The 26877-nt window shown below is 40.5% G+C and overlaps 1 long non-coding RNA gene across 1 annotated transcript in view; it reads right to left on the bottom strand.

The window, feature by feature from the left end:
* The window catches only part of LOC120543145, a 51224-nt gene that overhangs the window by 5143 nt on the left and 19204 nt on the right, over positions 1-26877 (bottom strand). The window contains exons 2-3 of the long non-coding RNA XR_005636298.1: positions 7431-7580; positions 7070-7182 (exon numbers count right to left, since the gene is read on the bottom strand). This is a non-coding gene — a long non-coding RNA (uncharacterized LOC120543145). The remainder of the gene's footprint in view (positions 1-7069; positions 7183-7430; positions 7581-26877) is intronic.

Here is a 26877-nt window from a genome sequence, read left to right as displayed (position 1 = left end):
TAAACACCCGTTATTTGTGAAGCAGGGATATTCTGATCATTCTGATGCCTGATAAACATTCAGAAGAAACAGTGCTATTCAAGTGTTTTTCTCCATAACATTCTTTCAGCAAACAGGACTAATGTCCTTGCTGAAACAGATCGCCCTTTAATGAAATACTGCCAATACGGAATAACAGAAATCACCAGGCGGCTTTCGGTCAATGATAAACCAGTCAGCTGAGGTGAAAAAATGGTAGTTACTGCGGTTGCTATCAATGCTTACTGGTAACTTAGCTCTTGAGAAGAATCTGTTTTATGGGGTGAAAAAATAATCGCCCTTGACAGATACGCTTAATCAGTAGTATGTGTGACCCACGATTTGTGAGTTTGAGTGTGTATGTGAGCGTGTACATGCTTGTGTGTGGTTTTGTAAGTTTTACTATAAAAATAGTTAAACATCAGTTATTTGTGAAGCGGGAATATTCTGGTCATTTTGATCCCTGATCAACATTTAAAAGAAACAGAGCAACTCCAGTGTTTTCCTCCATAACATCCTTTCAGCAAATGGGTCTAAGTTCCTTTCTGAAGCACATGGATGAATGAAATGCTTGCAGTACGGAATGGCAGATATCACAGGGCCGGAAAAAAAGTGCTTTGAAATCGAGGACCCCCAACCAAGAGGGCTTATGCCAGACCCCCAACCAAGACAGGTATATGCTACTTGTATAAAATATGCACAATAATGACAACAGTGTTGAAGCAATGATGAAGCGAAAGAGAGATGCTAATCATGGGTGGCCGCATTGTGCCTGCCCGTAAATCCCAATCAATGTATATATCTGAATGGATCTATCTGAACCAATATATATATCTGAACAGATGTATCTGAACCAATGTATATATCTGAACGAATGTATTTCAACCAATGTATATATATCAGAACAGATCTATGCAAACCAATTGATATATATCTCAACCAATGTATCTAAACCAATGTATATATCTGACCGGATGTATTCAAACTGATATATATATCTCAACCAATGTATATATCTGAACCGATATACATATCTGAACGGATGTATTAAAACCAAAGAACCAATGTATCTGAATCGATATATATATCTGAACCAATGTTTATATTTACAAACCAATCTTTTTTTTCCTGAACAGCCCCTCATCTATACTAATAAAAAGCAAAGCCCTCACTGACTGACTGACTGACTCATCACTAATTCTCCAACTTCCCATGTAGGTAGAAAGCTGAAATTTGGCAGGCTTATTCCTTACAGCTTACTTACAAAAGTTAAGCAGGTTTCATTTCGAAATTCTATGCGTAAGGGTCATAACGGTCAACAACGTCGGCCATGTTGAACTTTCTTATTTATGGCCCCATCTTCTCGAAATTTGGTAGGCGGCTTCCTGTGCTAACCAAACCAATGTACGTACTTATTTCGTGGTATGATGCCACTGTCGGCCACCATATTGAACTTTTCAACAGTCTTTGTTACTTATGGGCCCATCTTCAAGAAATTTGGTACATGGGTTCCCAACGCTAACTGAATCCTACTTACGTTGACATATATACGTCCATAGCCTGCAGCTCGGCCACGTGTGAGGTGGCGTTGGGTCCCCATCCCAACGCCTCCCACATTGTTGGCTGCCTGCCTATATAAGACCATCCGCAACAGTCTCCGGTCTCTACATTCCCTTCCTTGCTTCGCCACGGGATTCATGTCTCCCTACTGATAACTACAGCCTTTTTGTTTATTCCACGGCAATCCGCTGTTTTATTGTTTGTTTATTACAATTATAGTTATTGTATAGGTATTTTAGACTTACTTTACATTTCTCAGGTACCCATTTCCTTTATCATTCCAACCCCATTACCATGTCTATAGAGGTGATCACTATCGATTAAAGAACTGCCACTTACCGAGTGGTTTCCATGCCCGGAGATGGCACCTACCTTGTCCATTCTCTTTGTTACATATTGCACGGCCATATCAGGCTCACTCTTGATATCCGAGGAACATTGTGTCTTATGTATTGAATGACTGGGACAGGTTCAAGGTGTGGACTGATGACGGTACAGGAGATAATTATACTACAAAGGAGCACTATAAGAGTGAAATGCTTAAGCCCTTCACCTATGGTTCTGCATGTGAGTTGATGGCTGCTGCTGAATTGTTCGGTTGTCCCTTCAAGTGTACCGAAATGGCCAAATATTTTACACCTTTCAACAACCGACAATGCCTCTTAAACATCTTAGATTCACAGGTGACGATTTCAGTAGTGGACACTTTGATGTTTATGAATGTTTAAACTTCCAAAAGCTGGATGTGATTTTATTGATGAAACCGGTTGTGTGCTTACAACGCTTGACAGATGCCGAATGTCACTTCAACACAACAAATCCTGCAAATACTGTCGTAATTGAAACAAACCATGAAACTGAAACCAATTAATGAGTAAGCTCAGCGCACAGCTTGGTCATGTTACAACCGGAGGGCCGAACTGACAACATGGTATACAAAGAGATCCTTAACAAATAATTATTGGCATATTTTCCTCAGTTTAAAAGGTTTCATTTTCTTCTTAATAAAAATTTTAATGCAGTACTTCCACTGAAGCAAGGGTATTTTGCTATATATATATGACAACAACACTCATATCAAAGACAAAACAATTACATCACCAATCATGTTACGTTATTTTTAAAATTTTTCCTTTTCTTTTCAATACTTCTTTAACACACTACTTCTCCTGCGCCTGGTATTCTGCTAGTAATATATATATTGTAACAAAGGCGCTATATAGGCGCCTGACCCGACACAGATGGACACAGAGGCACGTATAAAAAGAAACAAACTTTTATTTTTCTTCACCCGTGGGGACACGTCTTCCACGTGACCAACAGGCAATACACAGTTCCAAACAGCAATCACAACTCAAAAGACTCTCTTTCTTCTATTCCACCACTCCTCCTCAAGCTTAGTCCTCCTCCTCCCGACCCTGGCTCCTCGAGTGGTGGTGGCTGGGCCCTTTTATAGCCCACCCGGAAACGTTCCAGTTGATTGATCACCTGGTCCTTATTGCACTTCCGGCTGGGGCTGAAGACTCGTCCAGCCAGGCTGTTGAATGCAGACAGCCCCGCCTAGCGGCCACCCTGGGCCCCAACCAAGCTGTGGAGGACTCCATCTCCCATGGAGCCCTGCGGGTGGTTGGGGAATCACTGTCGGCTAGGGATGCTGCCACCAAGCGTCCCAGGGGAGTTATTGGACTGCTCATGGTGGCTCCCCCGGAACATAAGCAGCAGGGGCATCCCTGCCGGGCATGGGACCAGGCTGTCCTTCACAATTTACATATATATATACTGCATATACATATACTGTATATATTCATTTTTTTTCTAAAATTAGATACTCTGACATTCCCAGTTAAAAGGACAATATGTTTAAGTCATGCTTTTGTCTCAGAAGGTCTTCAGATCCACTTTTTATATTATAAAAACTGATTTTGTTTTCCAAAAAAACCCACAACCATAAAATGAATACAGAAACTCAGATTCTTGTTTCATTTGTCAAAATATTAATGACAATATCATTATCTTTAATTGTTTCTGGGTTAATCCGTGTTACTAGCTCTACAATGAAAGCAATGTGGCAGACGATGGACACTGAATGTTGGCGGTGTTGCCTGGATGGTCAGTGCCATGGAAAGCTGGGGCTGTTAAAGGCCATGTCTGCAGGCTGCAGCCAGTTATTATTGCACTTAATTTTAATAAAAGTCTCATCATGCTTGTGTCCCAATTTTTAAACATTTTGCATTCATAAATGCTAACTATTAATTAGCACTGTTTTCAAGGACATGCAAATACATGTGATGTATCAATCACTTTCAGCTCTCTTTCAATCAAAAATCCCCCAAAAAAAGAAAAACAGTTTGAAAAGACTTCAAAAAAGTCTCAGAATAAGCCACTTTGTGCTGAAAGTGTACAATACTTTAAACGTGGACAAACTTTTGCTTATCTAGTCAATTTTAAAACAAGTTTTGTGTATTGATGAAAACAGTACACTGTAGCAGGTATTCTAGAAATGCTAAAGACTGAAACATGAAATGGCAACTCTATGGTCATCAGTGGCAGGCAATACTGAACAAGGTGTGGTCACAGTCTGCTTGTTTATTATTTCAGTTAACTTACTGTATATAAAGGGAACTTTGGATAGTAATATAGTTTCACAATATTATGCATCAGCCAGTGTTTCATTCCTAGTTCAAGTTACTTTTTTCAAGTTTCTTTTTTCTTTTGTTGTTTTCTTTATATTATTTTTTGAATTTTGTGAATGGATATTGCTTTGGTTTCTTCCTTTTTGTACTATATCATTCTTGTATTAATATGATCTTGTTTCGTATGCCTTTTTGTTTTATGTTCATTATGTAATTAAATGTATATGCGCTGTTCCTTGTTTTTTGTTTATTTAGTTTAAGGGTGTGGGGCCGCATGATGTTGCAAATGTTTGACTGAAACCATACTGTTAGGAACTGCTTCCCTAGCTGGGGTTCAAATTCATGCTTTATTCTTTTATTTATGTCAATTACAGTGGAACCTCGGGTCACGACCGTAATTTGTTCCATTACTCTGGTCGCAACCCGATTTGGTCGTAAATATAATTAATCCGTTCCGGACCGTACGAGCTATATGTAAATTGTGGTAGATGGGGCCGCTCTCGCTCCCTTGAACCCCTGTCCACGACTCCAGACACCAGATAAAAGTCCAAATATTGACTTTATTCAATCTCCACAGTGCACAAAGCACACTCTCCACCACTATACTCATAAATTAACAATACACAATCAATAAACAATCCTCCAGCTCCCAGACGCGTTGCCACCCTTCCACCCAGCTCAGCTCCCACAGTCCTTTTATATCTCCTGGCCCGGAAGTGTTCCTAATCCTCAGTCCATGTGACTCTCAATCACTTCCGGTCAGGTACAAGTTCTTTCTTCACCCGGAAGCATGTCATTCCTCTTGTCCACGTGTGCTTCCAGGGCGTAGGGAAAATAGCCGTTATTCCTCCCTGCAGCGTGCCTAGTGGCCCCATGGCATCCAGCAGGGCTGCGATAAAAACTACATTGTCCATGATGCCCTGCTGGTCTTCTGGGACCTCCATACTGCAAGGAGGGCTCCACCTGGTGGCTTGGAGTTATTGGCGATAAAACGGTTGGCCATCCATCACAAAATATATATATTTTTAAAGATATTTAAGCACAAAAATAGTTAATTATACTATAGAATGCACAGTGTAATAGTAAACTAAATGTAAAAACATTGAATAACACTGAGAAAACCTTCAACAGAGAAAATTAACATTGCAAGAGTTCACGCTACAGCCTTACGAACCGTTCGCTGTAAACACTTTTTTTAATGAGTTTTAAGCACAGGGGAAAAAATGAACATTTGAAAAATCCGTAATTTATAAAAAAAACTTACCATAAATAACCAAGAAAACTAACCTTGCATGAGTCGAGTTCTGGCATGAAGAAAGTGAGGAGGAACTGGGTGGAGAGGAGATTACAGTTTTGAGGTAAAGTCCCTCTGCACAATGCATGTCTGACCGAGAACAATATACTGTGGAGAGACTGAAATTACCGGTGTGTACGAACCGGAAGGGAAACGAAATAGAGCACAAAGAGTTCACAGCGAATTCACAGGGAGATACTGAACATGTGCGGAAATCATTAGCATGTACGAACCGGAAGGGAAACTGGCTTCTTTGTCACTTGAGTGTGTGGTTGTGAACAGATGCAAAAATTTGGCAAAAATTTTGGTTGTAACCCGATTTGTACGTGTTCTAAGACGTTTGTGACCCGGGGTTCCACTGTAAGTGCATTGTTCTTTATTTTTGAATTTGTCTATGTATGTAAGCTGCCTTTATTATGTTCTGTGAATTTTGTGGATGGTCCCCCAAGAGGTAGGACCACTTGCCAATCATCACCAGGAACTCCCCTCCACCTTATACAGACCCCACAGCTCCTGACAGCTCATTTCAAATGGGCTGGTGATTGTTACTTGTGGTTGTGATGTGCTTTGCTATTTTGATTCTTTGGATTTTTTTTTTTTAACTTTGCCATTGGATTGTATATTGGGACTTGTTCACCTTGGATTACCTTTGCTGGTGACTCCTTTTTGGCTTGTGTAGTCTATAGAGCTTCATGTATTTACAGAACATTTTTGTAATAATAAAGATTTTAATAAATCTTTTATTTCATAAAGATTCTATATGGTCCTATTTGAATCTAGCCAGGGTTTTTTGATGAGCGTCCCCCCTCCAGTGGGCATTTTTAGAAGTGTTCATGGGACTCTAGTGCTTACAGCTGGCTGATAAGGCATTGACTGCTCTTTTTATTTGGCTGTCTTTTGGTGCTGAATTTGTTGATTAAGTCAGTTGTATTTTTTGACTTTCTGTTAATGAACTGTTTGGGAACTTGGATTCTGGTTTTTGTATTATGGACCTGACTTCATTGATATTTGGACATGTCCCTGTAAGCCGACCCTTTTCAAATATTTTATTCTGGTTTTACTTTTTTAAATTTTTGATTAAAGCTTTTAAATATATTAAAGAACACCGCTAAAGAATATCCCCTCTATTGCAATTTTTGTAGGCTCATACAGTTTGGAGTTTTTTTTCTTGAGTTTTTGGCCTGACTGATTTTTGTTTTTAGGCCTTACTGGAGTGTTCTGGCCTAACTTTTGTTTTTAAAACCTGCTGTTGAGTTTGTGAGATGGCAAATCATAACTCACAGGGTTAAGCATCAGCATTGGCTATCAATTTATCAGTTCATTGCACTTTGATCTATTTAATATGTACTTGCAAATAATCATATAAATTATTATTGTCCAGCCTACATTCCCTCAGATCAAAATCTAGTGGTTACATTCATTTCACCTGATAGTCAGTTCTGGGCACCTTTGTATGTTCTCCTCAACAGTACCCTTTCAGATAAAATGTACAATGTGTAGTTCACAAATAATTCCAGCCATGCAAAGGTTTAATGTTGGAACATATGTGAATGTGTTGCGATACCTTCAAGCTCTCCAGCTTTAACTGAAGTAACGCCTTCAAAATTTAGCTTCAGTCTCCTCTGAGGCCCATAAATCAATATCAGTCTTTTCCCCAAACTCAAAGGAAGGCTTCATCTGATAAATATCCAAAGACAGAGAGGTAAACATTAATCCTATGACACAATCACAAAACTTTGAAAATGTATTAAAGAAATATTAAAGAATACTCAAAAATGAAAAAAGAAAATACAAAAAAAGATGCACCTAAAAGGTGAATCAATGCAAAACCAAAAAAAACAAAGTAAAGCCAGCCTATAATTCAAACTCTTAATCTAAAAATAAGCTATATTTTAAAAAAACAGAAAATGAAAAGAAGCACTTACAAAAAATCCACATATCTATACAAAAGCCAAAGCAGGGGTCTCTTCACATTAATGATCCATGAGAGATACTAATCCTCTGCCCTGAATAGATAGGCTGAGGGTGGTCTCTCAGCTGTAACCTCAGTAGGACCCCAACTCCAGAGCATCGACCTATAACACACAAAGGCATGTAATATATTAACTCAGAATAAACATAACCCAGAAACATAATAACATTAATTAACAAAACAATACTTATCACAACATAAAAAGAGAAAATATAATCAATAATAATTACTAAATAATAAAGAGACAAACACAAAAAAGATTGAATCCAAAGAAAAGGAACTTGATGCAGAGGTAAAACTCTGACTATGATATAACAGAAGGCACGCCGATCAAAACTGTTCAGAAGCACATTCATCAACACACTCATGAAGCTGAGTTGGACACTCCTCTATAAATCAAAACAGATTAATAAATTACCAAAATAACATCAAGTGTTTTAACCCAATCTGAGAGAACCGAGGCTATGAGGCTGAACACAGAGATGCACCAGAACCGAAGAAATTCTCAAACAAGAGAAGAAAAAAGCTTATGAGGTAAGAAGCAAAACAGCAAAACCAATCTAAGCCAATCCAATCTAATCTAAAACTTACGGTTGGCCATAAACTGAGTAGTCAGAGCATGTAATTTTTATTAAATATCCTAATAAACTGGGGATTCGAGAGACAGAGAAATGGAATTAGCCACCTCACGACAATTGTTGGTGAGTGGCTCTAAAAAAGACAATTGGTACCTTCAGCACTGCTTCTGCCATGCCACTCAGGTGTTCAGTTACGGCATACACTCCCAGCTGCTTTGACCCTTTGCCTGCTCTCACATACTGCCCAAGTCCTCCTGACTCTGCTCAGCCGAGGTCATGCTACACTATTCCCTGGCTCCATGAGCCAACCGAAGACCAAGGTTCAAATTCAAGGTTGGTCAGTGGATACACATCGGGCCATATGGTTTTAGCAACTGGGAGGCACAATCAAAGTGCTGTGTCTGTGCCAGCTTCTCCAGGTTTTCCGGCCACCTTGGACAGTCTGTGGCTACTATACTGCGTGTCCCAAAAAATGTATACACAATATGGATGATTATAAATAAAAGTTTTATTAAGATACATCTACATTTTACAATTCAAATTAAAGAAGACAGATGTAGAATCAGTTATCACAAGTGTCTGAAGTTGTGGATGCTCTGATCCAGGCACTGCTCATAACACAGATCAATGGATTTGCAAACATAACAAATCTTTTCATTTGTTATTTGGGAACAATTCTTTCATTGACTGATTTCAACTTATTGTTGAGCTTTTGCGAAACCTTATCTCTGGCATGACCCCAATAAAAAATAGGTCTATTGCCATTGGGTCTGGTGAACATGAGGGCTACATCTTCATCTGATTCATTTGTCTGGCAGATTTTCATCGAGATAGGCATTTACATCATGATGGTAGTGGGGAGGTGCTCCATCCTGCTGGGAATAAAACTGGTCCTCATCCCCAAATTTCTCTCAAATGCGTGGCATGACATGTTCTTGCAGAAAGTTCAAATAAATGGCACCACTTGCAGTGTTGTCTTATTAAACATTGTATTTATAATCATTCAAAGTGTGAATACATTTTTGGGACTCTCGGTATATATGACTGCTGCCTTGATTTAACCATCTGATAACATTTGATTTGTAAGAACCTTAACTCTTATTGTAACTAAAATTCTTATGTCACAGCTTCAAACCAGTTCGTAATGTAAACCTGTTAGCAGGTCTCACAAATCTAGCCTCTTAGGTTTAAGTCCAGTACATGATCACTGTCTGAGCTTGCATGCTTTTTTGGTGCCTGCATGGATTTTGCTCCAGGTATTCCACATTTTATTTTATTCACACATTTCCCACATATGCATTAAGTTAATTGATTAAGTTATATGGGTCTGTGCATCAGTAAGCACTGAGAAGACTGGTTCCTTGTCCAAGGTCATTTCCAGCCTTTAAACACAATATTTTGGGTGGTTATATTTCACACTATCAAAGGGTTTGCTTAAGCATATACTACTGTGTATATCACAGGTATGTCCTTATATATAGTCAAATGCAGAGGTGATACAATTAGACATGTTAGAATTAGAACAAGTATGGTTTCACAACTATGGAGACTACGGAAACTGTGTTTCATGGCAATGAGGGACAACATGATAGTGGTGTCTCCCTTTTCCTCCCTCTGCAGAAAGGAAGAATGACACTTCAAGACCCGACATTACTTCTGGTTCCCACCTGGTTCTGCTTTTTCCTGCCAGAACACCTCTTACAAGGAAACAAGTCTGAGGACGACTCAATTACTTGTGTTTTGCTCTTTTGCAATTCCATTCACCTGTGGTTTGCCACAAGGTGCCCCAACATACTGATGTCTTGACTTGAGTTATAGTGGCGTAGTTGGGATAATTCCATTTGGATTGACGATGACAGAACAACAGAATGTTACTGCAGTCATTCAGGCCATTAACTCCATGATCCAGGTTGTCAAAGACCAGCTGGGAGAGCAACAGACCCAGCTTGCTGAAGCAGAGGGAAAGTAATCCAGCTCTTGTTTCCCTGCAGCAGGAGATCTAGCTGGGACTGTCTCAGGTTTTTGCTACCACTGCACCATTATGACGACATTGAGGCATATATATTGGTTTTGAAATGCACTGCCACCCATCATCACTGGGAACATATGGAAAGGGCATGACCGACTAAAAGCCAAGGTGCTGCTTTGTTACAGCATCAACTCAGACCAGCAGGCAAGGGTATGCCACGACTGCGTATTGGACCTAGAGAAGCCATATTGCTGATGGAAACTGAAATTCAATATTGCGAAAGTCATCATGGAAATGGTCACTTGCAACCCATTAATAAACACCTCTCCATTTATCTCACCTGGCTGGTCCAGAGACAGTAGCATAAGAATCTTGAGTAACATAATGCAGCATCACAAGTTGAGCGTATGGAATGGTTCACTAAGCGCCTCAAGTCCCGTCCTGGATGTGTTGCCAACTCAGAGCCTGCCGGTCATGATACAGAACTGGTGATGTGACCCAAGGAATGGCATACAACTCCTCACCGCTGCTAAAAGTGTAGGGAACAGGGCCATACCAACCCCAACTTTTCTGCTTTTGGTGGGCTGAAGGACTGCAGTTGGCTGCAAGGAGACTAATCATTTCATTACTAATCCACTTTCTCTTCCACATAATGCTTTGGTGGTTGATAATGGGCATAAGGTTTCTGCAGTTACCGATTCCGGCAGTAACATTTCCTTTGTTGCCCTCCATTATGTGCTTCCACAACAGGGGGATCCCAGAAGTGATATCAGAGGCAGAGAGCCATCAGTGTACCTTTCTGAAGAGGGAAGAAAAGAGAGACCATGATCACACAGAGCCAGCCTCTGGATCAACGGAAAACTGCCATCATCCAAGCCCTTAAACTGTCTCCCATGTGCAATATATATATATTGAATATATGTATATACATGTTGAATATATACAGTATATATACTGTATTCAAATGTAGCTCAAATTGTAGTATTTGTGCAAGTTTTTGTAAATACAGTGGAACCTCAGTTTATGAGTAACTTGGTTTACAAGTGTTTTGCAAGACGAGCAAAAATTTTTAATAAATTTTGACTTGATAAACGAGCGCTGTCTTGCAATACGAGTAGTATGGATACACTTTGTCTGCTGAGCGTCATGTGATCACAACTGAGCTGATGGCTCTTCTCTCTCTCTCCTTATCTCGCTCTCCCAGCGCGTCTCTCTCTCTCTTTCCTTATCTCGCTCGCCCAGCACGTCTCTCTCTCTCTCCTTATCTCGCTCACCCAGCATGTCTCTCTCTCTCTCCTTATCTCGCTCGCCCAGCGCGTCTCTCTCTCTCTCTCTGGCAATCGTCTCCTATTCTCCGTCCAGAGTCTGTGTGCCTCACTCATATAGTCAACATCCGTGCGAGCGTATACTGTTTACTACAGCATTGTGATTGTGTGTGTGTGCGCTGTGAAGTCGAGTCCCCATCTTGCTCCCCAAAACAAGAAGCTGAGTCTCAGTACTTTAACACCAGCTTTATTCAGCTTGAAACAGCAACAGCTGTTATTTCTTGTAGGATCTTTATAATGCTCCTTGTATGACCCATTGACGACAGGCGCTATAGCATGTCTGCCTTTTGGATGCCCATTGACGAACTGCTACCTCGCTGGGAGACTGCGCTTTGGGATGCTCTTCTGCGTGTCGTCCGCTGAGTGGAAACCATGAGTTTAGAAACTCACACCAGCCATGATTCTTTTAAAGGTAAAGTGCAGCTTATATTTTGTATTAATCATTTTTATATGAATAGTTTTGGGTTGTGGAACGAATCATCTGAGTTTCCATTATTTCTTATGGAGAGATTCACTTTGATATACGAGTGCTTTGGATTGCGAGCACGTTTCCGGAACGAATTATGCTCACAAACTGAGGTTCCACTGTACTGTCTTGTTTTTTATTTGAGAAATCCAGTTCCTATGTTTACCTAATTTTTCAAGATGCCATTTAAAAGATAAAAGTGATTATAATCTTGTTTTATTAATTATTGGCAGTCATGTTTAGATCATGTGACCTTAATTTATGACATCACAGGAAGTGACAGTATAAATATGACTGCCGAGGCCACTCTTTCCTTAATATTTAGTGGATAAAACAATTCTCAACCATTCTTAGTTGATTAGTTATTTAGTTAATTTTAAATCTAAGTAGGCTATGTAGCCCTTTCTTTACCCTTTAGCCAAAGGAAAGCGCCCTAAGTTCGTAAACTCTGTTTCCATAAGCTGATTTAATTTAATTTTAAATACGTGTTTTTAGAGGATAAATTAGAATCCCTTAACTAATACCTTCTACCCAGTAACAAGCTGCCAGCGGTTTCACAATTAGAAACTTGTAACACAATTCACAATACAAATATGTTCCCAAAATATAACAAATGTATTGACTATATTGGAAAGATATCTAAAAAAAATCAAACTATTTATAGTTAAGTCCAATCAAAATTCCCACAAATTATAGATTACAGAAATTAGAAAACCAACACAAATTTACTCTTCGCAACAAATACCTACAGCTTCAGGCAGTGTACTTAAACCTTACAAATGTACTTTTAACTCTTTGCTTCTACCAGCACTTAAAACATCCCACTGTTAAAGAAAACACAATAACCAAATCTATAATATGAGCAAACTTAACTACTAAAACCTCACTTTAACGTAGCAACTTTAGGGGCCCACACACACATAAGGCAGCGGCCACCAAAATAAAAATAATATTCACACAAATTCCCCTCGTTGCAGGCCTGGTCGACGCTCTGGAACATGGTGGCCAAAAACGTTAAGGCCCTTCCACTCTAAGAAGCCAACATAAAAGGTCACAGTATTCACAAATAAACTAAGTGAATATCAGTGCCCATTGTCCAAAAACAGCACTTCCATGCTTTGGAAAAACGATGGAGTCGTCTTGCAGGCAGACTCATGGCAAAACTCCATGAGCTAGTCCGTTCAAATGGGGTGAAACTTGCTGTTTTTCCTCGTTGCCAGAGGAGCTTTCCCTTGGTCACATGGAGTGCTATCCAAAGTATACCGTGCCTCTTCGCAGGTTAACTGAGCTACTTTGCCTGTGATGCTAATCTCAACTATACTGCTTCTTCGATAACGGCTTCTTCCTGTCCTTCCGTCTAACAGGTTCTTGCATGTACACCACCCAGTGCTCAAAAGCCTCCACCACAATATAAAACTCAAACTTTTTTTTTTCTTTTTCAAAGTCTCTGTGTAGTCATTCTCTTCTCTTATCCTAGTACAAGCCATTTGCTCTTTCTTATGATGGCCTTTGGTTAACACCCTTATCTTATTGTATAGTTTAGGTGTTGCATATATGTTTGTAAAATATGTGCTTTTTTATACTTATTATTATTTTTTACCTTTTTTTGCTAAGTTGTGCACAAATATTTAAACTAAAACTACAAAGCAGCACCCTTCAAATGAATGTGACACTTGAAAATAGAGTTTGTCATAAAAATGGGATTCTCTGCATACCCTAAGCACTATGATCAGAGAAAAAGAAAAATGGAGCAGGTCAAATATTTAAACAAAATATCAATTGTTTTATACATCGTTTGCTAAGCCAGCAGTTGAGGAAAGCATAAATATTATAAAAACATCAAAATGCAGAAAGTCTATTATGAAGAAATGCAAGTTAAATTGGCTCACATTTAACCAAACATTCGAGAAATTGGTAAATCTCATCAGTCAAATGTGTTACTAATGGCAGAATACCCTTCAGTTACAAAAAATATTTGTAGATGTAAGCATGTTTTTTTTCCTTTACTCCCCTGCACAAGACTATTATTCTTGGGTGACAAGCAAACTTTTGAAATACCTTGGGGGCCACAATGAAAAAAAATGTTTGGAAACCATTGTTGTAGAGGATAATGGACAGTCGCTTTTGGGTAACTCATTTTACTAAATAGACTTAATTAGGTCTTGTAGATGACTGCATTACATTTGATTATGTTGTCTCCCTGTTTTGGCCTCAAGTGGTGTTTTGGTTCCAGCTTCTGATTCCAACAATGTAAACTCTGCATTTCCTCCTGGCATATACATTCTTTTTAAGCTCCAGTCTTCATTACTGTTTAAATATTCTCTGACTCCTCAAAATTCTCATTAAGATTAAAAGGATTAAGGATTAAAAGGATTACTTTTATCTGGAACTGATTTGAAGAGAACACTGGGGAAGGATTTAGGTATGTCCCACACGTGCGAGTTGGAGGCAGTCAAAGAGCCCAAAGGTGAGTGAAATATCGTGAGACAAGGGACTATCACATGGTACTTACCTGAATCTCTTTCTACCTACAAAAAACTGGAAGAAAAATAAACCTCTCCATTTCCGGGTTCAAAATGGCCGCGTTGACGTCACTTCTGGTTCCATGATCCATTACTTCTGTCAACTCCTGATGACGTTGGTTCCGTGTTCCTGCCTCCAATCGTCATTTCTGGCCAACCATTTCCTCTCCCATCATACATTCTGATATATAAACGCCATTTTGTCTACAGTAAATTGTTCATTTTGTACTGCAAAGTCATTTTGAATCAATCTCTTTATTTCAATTGTCTGGACGACAATATATGGGGACGATCCCCAAAACTTTTTCTATTTTGTGGAGAATCTTCTTTATCACAATTGGCGTAGTCAGCAGGATCTTTGTTCAACATGTCAGAACAACAAGACCTCAACATAGTACTGAATACTATGGCCCTGAAAATCCAGATGGGAGAATTGGCAGAAGCTGAGGCTCGTTCTCTTCCTGGTGTATGGACGGAGGGGGCTCGGTCGCAGCCGATTCAGTTGACTACCTTAACTGAGTCGGATGATTTTGAACGTACCACTAAGCGTAATGCTTGACCGAGGTCGGAATGGGCATACCAACTGGCTCCCTTTTTGAAGGGGACGGCACAAGAGCCTATTACGACTTAACTGAGGAGCAGGCTGCCGGTTACGATGCTCTGAAGTTAGCTGTGTTTAAGCGCTACGGCGTGTCACCGGAACAACAGGCGAGAGAGTCGAGGGAGTGGCAATTTGACCCCGAAAGGCCATTGAGAACTCAGGGATTTGAAGCCTGGGGAAAGGTGTGTCACTGGCTACGGCCCGACATCAACACCTCACACAAGATGGCTTGGCTGAGCTTCTAGTGTGCAAAATGTTCGTACATGCCCTCCCTGACCTCATCGCCCAGCAGGTCCGTAAACATAACTTCGAGTACATGGACACCTTGATTAAAATAGTGGAGCGTCATTGGGTGGCCTGTAAATCTGGGTGGTCGGAATGGACCTCTTGCCGAACCCAACAAATATGTGGGGCAGTCCCTGAGCCCCCCTGACAAACTCCCGAACATGCAGTTCATAGAAGGGACAGACAAGCCTGTCTTCCCTGCTGTTACAAGTGTGGGGAGATCGGATATCTCTCCCCGAACTGTGCTTACGAGCCTATGGATTGTTCAGTAATAAAGGGAGAAAGGTATTGTGCCACAGTGACTAATCCTTTGTCTCTTTCATATACAGGTGCGGTTGTTATAAATGGCAGAAAGTTAAGGGCAGTGTTTGACTCCGGGAGCAACATTTCCATTGTTGCTACCCGTTAGGTATTACCACAACAGTGGACTAAAATAAAAACTAGTCTGAAATTGACTTATGGGGACATCAAATATTATAAAACAGCCAGATGTGTGGTATCGGTGAATCATAAAATAACTGGCATGGCCATGGCTGTATTACCCAATCTCCCTTTTCCAGTAATATTAGGAAGGGATTGGAATAAAATTAACAGCGGTAATAACGTAACTGCACCTAATAAGAATTTGGGCTTAGTAAACGTTCAGGGAAGTGGCCAAATTACTCAGGATAAAGCATCTGAAAATATTGGTTTATCATCCCCAAACTGATGGGCTGGTAGAACGTTTTAATCAGACATTAAAACAGATGTTACGCAAGGTAGTTCACGAGGACGGAAGAAACTGGGATCAGTTGCTTCCTCTCGTTTTGTTTGCCTATCGGGAAGATCCTCAAACCTTAACAGGGTTTTCTCCTTTTGAATTATTATATGGAAGGCATCCCAGGGGACTTTTGGACATGCTAAAAGAAGGATGGGAGGAGGAGGTATTCCCTACTTCAAATATTCTTGAATATATCATGCAATTACACGATAGGCTAGAAAAGATTAGACCTATCCTAAAGGAGAATTTGGAGAAAGCACAAGCGGTGCAGTCACATTATTACAATAGAAACACCACCATTTGGGAATTTGTCCCGGGTGATCGTGTTATGGTATTAGTCCCAACCATCCATCCATCTTCTAACCCGCTGAATCCGAATACAGGGTCACGGGGGTCTGCTGGAGCCAATCCCAGCCAACACAGGGCACAAGGCAGGAACCAATCCTGGGCAGGGTGCCAACCCACCGCAGGACACACACAACACACACAAACACCAAGCACACACTAGGGTCAATTTATAATCGCCAATCCACCTAACCTGCATGTCTTTGGATTATGGGAGGAAACCGGAGCGCCCGGAAGAAACCCACGCAGACACAGTGAGAACATGCAAACTCCACGCAGGGAGGACCCGGGAAGCGAACCCGGACCTCCGAATTGCGAGGCAGCAGCGCTACCACTGCGCCACCGTGCCGCCTAGTCCCAACCTCCCATTCTAAATTGCTAGCACATTGGCAAGGACCTTATGAAATTAAAGAAAGGAAAGGACTCATCGACTATTTAGTTAACCTAATCGTCGAGTGAGCGAAAGAGTACATCATGTCAACTTACTGAAACCGTGGAAGGAAAGGGAGCCCGATCCCTCTTCCGGACAGCCCAGTTCACTTTTTATGTCCTGTGCCCACCTTAATTTTGGTTCCGATCTGACACCCGAGCAGCGACAAGATCTCGAAATAGCTATCTTTTCTGTACCTAAGGTTGTGGATGAGGTACCTGGAAGTACTACATTGACTGCGCACGATATTATTATTACAGACCCTGGAGTGATTGTCAGAGAGAGACCATATAGGCTCCCGGATGCAAAGAAAGCGGAAGTGGAGTTGGAAATTAGACGAATTCTGGATTTAGGGGTTATCGAAGAAAGCTATAGCCCTTGGTCTAGTCCAATTGTCTTAGTTTCTAAGCCCGATGGGTCATGGAGGTTCTGTAATGACTTTTGACGACTCAATCAGGTCTCTAAATTTGATGCGTATCTGATGCCGCGAGTAGATGATCTACTCGATTGACTAGGAAACGCTCAATTCCTAACTACCTTTGACATGACAAAAGGGTATTGGCAAATTCCCTTAACGGATTCTGCTAAAGAAAAAAAACACATTTAGTACACCCAGCGGACATTGGCAATACAGGGTCCTTCCTTTTGGTTTGCACGGGGCACCAGCTAATTTCCAACGTCTGGTAGACACACTGTTATGGCCTCACAATTCCTATTGTGCCACCTACCTAGATGACGTCGTCATCTATTCCAGCACATGGAAGGATCATGTATGGCAGGTGCAAACGGTACTCTCCACGCTGGCGTCATCAGGGCTTTGTATTAATCCAAGGAAATGTTTCTTTGAATTAAGAGAAATGTTTAGGCTACCTAGTGTGTGTGGGGGGCATTTGTCGTTAAACCACAATGTCTTAAAATTGATGCCATCATAAATTGGCCCCGTCCGATAAATAAGCGGCAAGTACAAGCATTTTTGGGATTGGCTGGTTACTATCACCATTTCGTACCACATTTCTCTGAAATTGCTACACCCTTATCTAATCAACATTCTAACAGGTGATGGGACACTGGCGCACGTAAGTTGCTGCCGCTCCTCCCTGTTAACAACACTTTTCACAAAATCCGCCTTAATTCTACACTTCTCGCGCTTGTTTTGTTTCTTTTATTGTACGTAAAGTTCGTGGGTACAGCCGACTTGAATTGCATGGATTTGTCTTAATATTTACAGATTTTATGGACTCTTCTTTGACTGGGAACAGCTGAGTCTGTGGATCGCGGGACGAGACCTACGAACATTTATTTGTACCTGGCGATCTATGAACTTGGGATGATCTCTCTCCGTGATTATATTCGTTATGCTGATCTGCTCCCGATTCATTTTATAGTACTCTACGACTGGGAACTGATCTGATGCTCATACTAACCTGGCTTATGGCTCCGGGGCGATCATGCATGAAATTACCAAGCGTTACTGTTTGTGGCTATGTATTGGAACCTCCAAATCCTGCTACCTCCTCCTGCTATGCTTTCTGCTGCTTTGCTATCGCCGCTCATCTCATCTATGCTACCACACCTGCCTGCCCTACCGGTTACGCTGTGCTGTGCTGCTTTTCCACTGCTTTTCAGATAAGTATTGCCCAGTATCATGCTAAAATACTCTCATGACAAACTCCTTCTTATTAAACAGCTTGTCCAGAGCAAATGGCCTGACTGGAACATCCTTAAAGACATCGGTATTTTGCAGCGCCCGAAATATATTCATCACGGGTCAGGTCGCCGCCACTGCCAGGCTGCGAATGAAAAGACAACCGGCAGCATTTGCTCAGGAATAAGCCTTCCTTCTCATGGCCCTGGAAATAGAAGTGTCAGTGTGCCAAATTTACATTGTGTGGAAATAAACCCTGTTCATGGCTCTGTGCAAAAGAAGCCTCATTAACTAATATTGCACTGTTTAACTGAGATCTCTTAATGGCAAAGCATTGGTTCTGTCAGAACTCATCACTGACACCAAACTTGATATACTGTGTTTAACGGAGACTTGGCAAAACCAAACGAATTGACGTCTCTCACGGAGGCGACTCCACCTGGTTTCACTTTCCATACAGAACCTCGCAGCTCTAGACAAGGAGGTGGGCTAGCGGTAATTATCAGAGCAGACTTAAATATTAAAACGAATCCCAATTGACTGTCTACTGTCTTTTGAGTGCCTGGCTCTTAAACTAATAACGGAAACAGGTCCTGTCTCACTCATTGTTCTTTATCGTCCCCCAAAATACAATGCATCCTTCTTATCTGATCTGATTGAACTTTTATCCCATCTAAGCTCTTACTCTCAGAGAATTATCCTTCTTGGTGATTTCAACATCCATATTGGCACTACTACATCTAAACTGAGAAATGAATTCCTATCCCTACTGGACTGTTTTGACTTGACACAACATGTTGATTTTCCCACCCACTCTGGTGGTCATATATTGGATCTGATCTGCACTTCTGGACTATCTGTTGCCAACATTTACAGCACTGATTTGGGACTCTCTGACCATAAAGCAGTATTTTCACTGTCTCACTGCCTTTTCCCTCCTCTTACCTGTAAACGACAAATTTCTTACAGAAACCTTAAAAATATCTGTCCCTCTATCCTTTCTGGATCCATTTCTGATCTTTTACTGTCTGCACCTATTCCGTCAACACTAGATAGTCTTGTTGACCACTATAACTCAGCCCTTCATTCAGCATTAGATAAAACAGCTCCTTTAAAACATAAGGAGGTTTCCTTTAAACGTTCAGCTCCTTGGTATAATTCAGAATTGCGATCTATGAAAGCAGCTGGCCGACGCTTGAGAGAATGTCACGTAAGACTGGCCTCACGTGCACATCCAGGCTTTCTCTGACCACCAAAGAGCTTACAGAGAAGCACTAACTGCTGCTAAGAACACCCACTATGGCAGAATAATAGAAAGTGGCCACATAACCCAAGGGTTTTGTTTTCTGTAGTTAATAAACTACTGAACCTGCATCTGGCCCAACTACCTCTTCTACTGAAGTCTGTGAGGATTCCTCCACTTTTTGTAACAAAATTAAAGATCTAAATAATTCAACTAACATAAATACATCATCTGTTTATATCTCTCCCTGTTTTCCCACTCCATCCAGCTCCTTCTCTAAGTTCTCACCAGTCACATCTGCGTTTGTTAATAACCTGCTTTGTAAGATGAGGCCGACTACTTGTGTACTGGACCCCATCCCCAGCACACTACTTAAATCCTGCCTTCATGCCATAATCCCGACTGTTACAACAATAATAAACTCATCCCTTGACACTGGCTCTGTGCCGCTCACTTTTAAAATCGCTTCTGTAACCCCAATGTTAAAAAAGTCTGGTCTTGATGCTGACCATCTTAACAATTTCCAGCCTATTTCCCACTTACCTTTCCTGTCAAAAGCTCTTGAGCGTGTTGTAGCCTCCCAGCTCACCAATTACTTAACCACTAATAATTTGATGGAACCCTTTCAGTCTGGTTTCAGGGTGCAGCACAGCTGTGAAACTGCTCTGCTACGGGTAACCAATGATTTGCTTATGGCAGCAGACTCTGGACAAACCAGCATATTAATTCTGTTAGACCTCAGTGCAGCATTTGACACTGTCAGACATGACATTCTACTGTCCAGAATGGAGAACATGCTGGGTATCTCTGGCACTGCCCTCCAGTGGTTCAAGTCCTATCTGACTGATAGGCAAGAGTTTGTTAGTCTTGGCAACAGCAGATCCAGCTCGGCGCCAGTCACACAAGGAGTTCCTCAGGGCTCTGTCCTGGCCCTCTTCTCTTCTGTATTTATATGCTTCCCTTGGCCATATTATTCGTAGCTATGGACTGGGCTATCATTTTATGCAGATGATACTCAACTCTACTTCAATGTTAAAAGTGGAACTTCATCAGAGCTTTCTCAGCTCACAACCTGCCTTAGTGAAATTAAAACCTGGATGGAGCAGAACTCTTTAAAATTAAATTGCAACAAAACTGAACTCCTGCAAATTGGGACTAAAATGCAACTTAATAAAATGAGCTCCTTCCCAGTCCATCTTGGTGGTGATCTCATCAGACCTGCCTCTACTGCAAAGAATCTTGGTGTCATTTTTGATTCCTCCCTTTCTTACTCCCCACATAAATCACATTAAGAAACTTTCTTACTTTCACCTCCGTAACATATCCTCGTTTGCTCCTTCCTCTCCTTTTCTAATGCTGAGAAACTTGTCCATGCTTTTATCACATCCCGCATAGATTATTGTAACTCGCTGCTGGCAGGTGCCCTTCTAATCTTATATCACAGCTCCAGCTTATTCAAAACTCGCTGCAAGAGTCCTTACTTGAACCAGCAGCAGCGAGCACATCACACCCATCCTGCTCCGTCTTCACTGGCTCACTGTGTCTTACAGAATCGAATATAAAATCCTACTAATAACCTACAAAGCCTTAAATAACCTAGCACCAAACTTACATCAGTGACCTTCTCCATCACTATGTGCCTGCCGCCACTAAGGTCCTCTGATTCTGGCAATCTTGTTGTGCCCCACACTAATCTACACTCCATGGGTGACAGGGCCTTCAGCTGTAGAGCCCAGACTCTGGAATGACCTACAAATTAATTAGATCAGCTGACTAATGAATTCTTTTAAAAAAACAACTCAAAACTCATCTGTTTAGGAAGGCTCTACTTGACTTCATTCCCCTTCTCTCAGTTTACCTCCATGTCAAGATGCTCATGTAACCTGTGTGTGTGTGTGCTAAGCCATCAATTATGTTGTCTGTTAGGCTTTCTCTGAATTTACTGTCTTAATCTTCTTTATTTATTTATTTGGTTGTACTATGCTATATACTGTATACCCTGCCATTCTTTCTTATATTTTGTAAGTGTCTTGAGCATGGGAAAGGCACTATATAAATAAAATGTATTATTATTATTATTATTTATTATTAATTTGACAAAGAAACGGGCACCTTTAAAAGTGGCATGGGATGAATCGGTGGATAAAGCATTCTGTGACAAAATTGGCCCTTACTTTAGCACGTTTGTTAAAATCTCGTGACTTTTCTATTCCTTTTATTCTCCAAACCGACGTATCGGCCACAGGATTGAGTGCCGTGCTGAGCCAATGTGTTGATGGTGCTGAACACCCCATTATGTATCTAAGCCAGAAGCTGCTAGACCGAGAGACTAAGTATGCTGCGGTGGAACGCGAGGCCTTGGCGATTAAGTGGGCTATCACATCATTGAGGTACTACCTATTGGGGCGGGAATTTACTCTGGTGAAGGACCATACCACTTTAAAGTGGATGTCCCTTCATCGGGAGTCGAATCCTCGCGTCACTAGGTGGTTTTTGGATCTTCAACCGTATCGTTTTAGTGTTACTTATCGGAGGGGTTCCTTGCAGGCCAACGCAGATGCTCTCTCCCGTGTCCACGACCTCTCGATGCAGGTCACCTGACCTGATGGGTCTGGGCTGAGGGGGGGTCATGTCACACACGTGTGAGTTTGAGGGCGTCAATAAGCCCAAAGATGAGTGAAATATCGCGAGACAAGGGACTGTCATGTGGTACTTACCTGAATCTCTTTCTACCTACAGAAAACTGGAAGAAAAATAAACCTCTCCATTTCCGGGTTCAAAATGGCCGCGATAACATCACTTCCGGTTCCACTCAAATGACGTCGCTTCCGGTTCCACGATCCATTACTTCTGTCTACTCATTATGATGTTGGTTCCGTGTTCCCGCCTCCAATGGTCATTTCCAGCCAACCATTTCCTCTCCCATCATACATTCTGTTATATAAACACCATCTTGTCTACAGTAAATTGTTCATTTTGTACTGCAAAGTCATTCTCAATCAATCTCTTTATTTCAATTGTCTGGACGACAATATATGGGGACAATCCCCAAAACTTTTTCTATTTTGTGGAGAGTCTTCTTTATCACAGATACTATGCAGACACTTAACACGTCTTCTAATTCCATCCTCAGATCATGAGAACACAACCAAGAGTGATACCATAAACCTCACCTCTCACTCCTTCCATTCCAGTTTACCATCTTAAATAACCCAGCAATCAGAAAATGATTTTATTCATGAGTTTATTCAAGCATCACCCACAATCCTCTTCAGTACTGCCCAACAAGTATGATTACTGCATTATCCTTTAGCCCATTCAATGGCATTTAAATAGTGATACCCTTAGATTTCCCACATCTTATTGGGTATTTTGTATTTTACAAGCCCCAAATAACTAACTGAAAAGAAATGCAAAAATGCATTGGCCACACTGATTACAGTATATGTGTTTCTTTCCTATAAATTAAATAAGTACTGATGTTTGACATAAAGCACCAATGAGATTTTAACAGTGGGGTGCCTAACCATGGGAACCACCCAAATTCTGGGTGTGAAAATTCAGAGTAAAAGATGAATAAATACTTGTTTAACGCTTATATATGCTTTCAGTTTTTGAAGGTCACATTGTAGATGTGATTCTTTATAAGCTACCTTATTATCCTCTCTGAGGGAAAAAAATACACTTTCATGTAACCCTATTACTCTTTGAAAAGCATAAAGATGTCAGTTTGCTGAAGTCTAAGCCGAGATCTTTAGCTCTATTTCTGTGCTACTCTTCTATATGTATACTTATGATAAATAATAGTACATGTGACAAGATTATTAAGCAGCAATACAAGCATCTCTTGTTAAATGGATAATAAAACAGTTCAACAGATTATTAAAACCTAATAGTTTTAGTGGTGACACTGCTGAAACCATATATTGAGATATATTTCATAAAATATACATTTACCATTTGTCATTATTTTGACATTTCAGGCCATATGAAACGCTAAATCTTTCAGAGCCATAGAAGATAATCTGTTATTAGAGGCAAGACAAATTGCAGTCTTGTGAAAATAATGGACAATTGCTTCAAATTTTACAATATTTAGCTCATGAAATGAATCATTAAAATATGGTGTAATGGGCAATTATTTTAGAAAGATGAGAAGGACTGGATGACATAGACCATTGGGTTTTAAAATTGTTATATTCACATAAATAACCAATGATTAGTCTTTATTTCTGATGAAGGGTTAAATCTATGAACTGATTGGGTATAAAGTGCAAAATCTGCCATTTAATCCATTCAGTTTCATGAAAAATTATCCTACACCTGTCCTTTTGATAAAAACTCAGTTGGTTACAAGGAGCACAAACTTGTGTACTTCCTTCAATTAAGGTACATCATAACCTGTAGACACCATTAATAAAATGAATCATCATTGTGCATAAATCCTGAAGAAAATGAAGAGAACAAAACAGGTTGCTACTAAATTCTACTTCAGTGATCCTTAGAGGGAAATATTATTTTGGTGGCAAACACAGTGTGGTGTTATACTACTGCTCAAAATGCATCAACAAACTACTGTTAAACTTTCTCAATATGTGTCTAAAATACTTTAAAAGAAAGTCCATCTAAATGAACAGATTGTTGGAAAGCATTTACAAACAATATACAGCTTAAGTATAATAGCTAATATCTGTACAATGTTTTATATAGTGCTTTATAGTTTCAGTATATCTTCATATTTAAATACTTATAAAATGAGTGTATGGTAAAGTGTACTGATTATACATTTAAATATGCATACAGTGAGTTGTAATTACTTGCAACAGTTCAGCTTCGCTATGAAAATCTGCTTAATTAAAAAAAATGCTTCAGAAACAAATTACTGTGTTTTTCTGGCACTCGCTTTGAGTTACTGATTCAGAGAAATTGATCATTCACTCAACTCTAATTTCTGCTACCAAACTATAAATTCGAATACAGTATACAGCAATTATTTCCCCCATTGAGGATTGTGAAGTTGCTGTTGTACAGAGTTTGGGTGCCTCAAGTAGCCTTAGGAATGTTTTGTCTGGTGCCCTCTGCTCGTGATAGCATCACTCATGGCAAATTGATCTGGGGGAAGAGGTCAGAACAAAGGCAATCTAAAAATAAATCTTCTGTGATGATTTTAAAGTAATTGAATCAAACTTCATTTGTAACAGGGATACCTAAACTAAGACCTAGAACCAAGCCTGAGGCTTGTGTTGTTCATAGCCAGGAGAAATACCACAGTTGGACTCAAACCGAAAAAGCAGTATGGAGTTTATTTCTGTAAATAAGGTTTATTGGTGAAATGAAAGTTACTAACAAACATAGCAAACCACAGTAAATATTAGAATAGTAAAAGACCCACCTGAGCCTTGTAAGTGTCAAATGTAAGTCAAGTCACGTCAAGTTGGAGAGCATGCACTGGTACAGTGCATTGCCGCACCCACTACACAATGAAACAACTCTGGGTCCCAGTTTGCAACCCCCCAGACAGACACGCTGTCCAGTCCCACCTTCTGGAAATGACCCTCTATCTGCCACAGCCAGGTGTTACGTGGGCAACAACTTGCCCTGGTCCAGCCACTCGGGTCCCCAACAATGAGGATCTTACGAGCCAGATCACCCTCGGGGAAACGTGCCACATGGCTGTAGTGCCATAACTGATGCTCCCTCACAATGCAGGTAATGTGCCTCATTCGGAACTCCATGAGCAACCGCTCATTTGACACAAAGTCAAACCAACGGTACCGAAGACTTTTCCAGAGAGACACAGTACCAAAGGAGTCCAGTCATCGTCTCAGGTCACTGAATAGCGTCCATGTCTCGCAGCCATATAGCAAGACAGGAAGCACCAGGACTCTAAAGACTTGGACCTTCGTCCTTTTGCATAGATATCGGGAGCGCCACACACCCCTTTCCAGCGACCTCATGACCCCCCATGCTCTCCCAATCCATCTACTGACTTCATAGGAACAGTCACCAGAGACATAAATGTCACTGCCAAGGTAAGTAAACCTCTCAACAAGATCAACAACTCTTTTCACTTTGGGACACACTGCTGATGGCTGTGCCCAAGAGGTCATTAAAGGTCTCAAATGTAAGAACTGGGGGAATATGGTTACGTGAGTTAAACAAATCATTTTATTTATTTTAAATGTATTGATAGCAACTATGAGTATTGCCTGTTTTAGAGTGTTTTATATTTGACTATTTCCTTTAGGCAATTTGGGCATTTATGTTTTAATCAGAAACACAGAACGTCATCGGATAATAAGGGTGGGCGGGTTGTGCTTTCTGTGACGGTTCTGAAGCTTAATTTGAGGTATATCAGGAGGACAAGTGTGGGGGAATAGGGTGATTTCTAGGGGAGCTGCTTTGAACTGGACAGCTAGCACAGAGAAATAACTTTCCTTTCTGTGCTTAGGTAGAAAATCCAAAGCAGCGCAGACAACCTGGACAAGCTTGTGAATGAGAAACAAGAAAAGTGGTGTTTCATTGAGACTGGATGATGTCTAGCACAACAACTCTACATCCTTGCAAGCTGAACAGACATGGTTTGCAATGTATGGATGCTTAAAGGCGAATTGGGGGGAGTAACTCAGCACTTCTCCATGTATCAAGTTAAGTTTTCTGCTTTTTTTTTTGGATATGGTGTATTGGTTTTCTGTGGGGAGTTGTACACTTCTTAAAAAACAACAGGCATCGACTTTCTTGTTTAGAGATATAACTGAAGAAAATTAAAACCTCTACAGAACTGTCTAATGTATCGTTTGTGCATATTGATTTTTTTCTTCTTTTTGTTTTCCCCTTCACTTTTAATTTTATTTATTGATTGCTGTGCAGTTTTTTGGTTGAAGTGAACATTTGAATAGGGAGATGCTTGTATAAGTTTAACTATATAGAAATCACTAATTTGCTCAGTCTGGTATGACACTTTAATTGTAATGTTTCTGTTTTACTGGGAGATCATCTATCTGTTTTTTGTAGGTCTAACTGCCAGTATATGCACCGGCAACACTAGGTGAAGAGCGTTTGCGGCTGCACCAACCAGTAGCCTAGAACTACGGTAGAAATCTCCAGTGTTCCATGGCCATCTTTGTCTAAAGTCTTGTTTTTTTGTGACGTTTTTCTAGTATATGGATTTTAATGAAATAAAGTAGTGTGTATTTGTAAACGTATCTTGTGTGTATACCAGCATAATCAG

This window comes from Polypterus senegalus, chromosome 13, assembly GCF_016835505.1.
Source record: "Polypterus senegalus isolate Bchr_013 chromosome 13, ASM1683550v1, whole genome shotgun sequence".
NCBI lineage: Eukaryota > Metazoa > Chordata > Cladistia > Polypteriformes > Polypteridae > Polypterus > Polypterus senegalus.
Note: the sequence above shows the minus strand (reverse complement) of the source record. Positions and strands in the feature narration are given on the sequence as shown.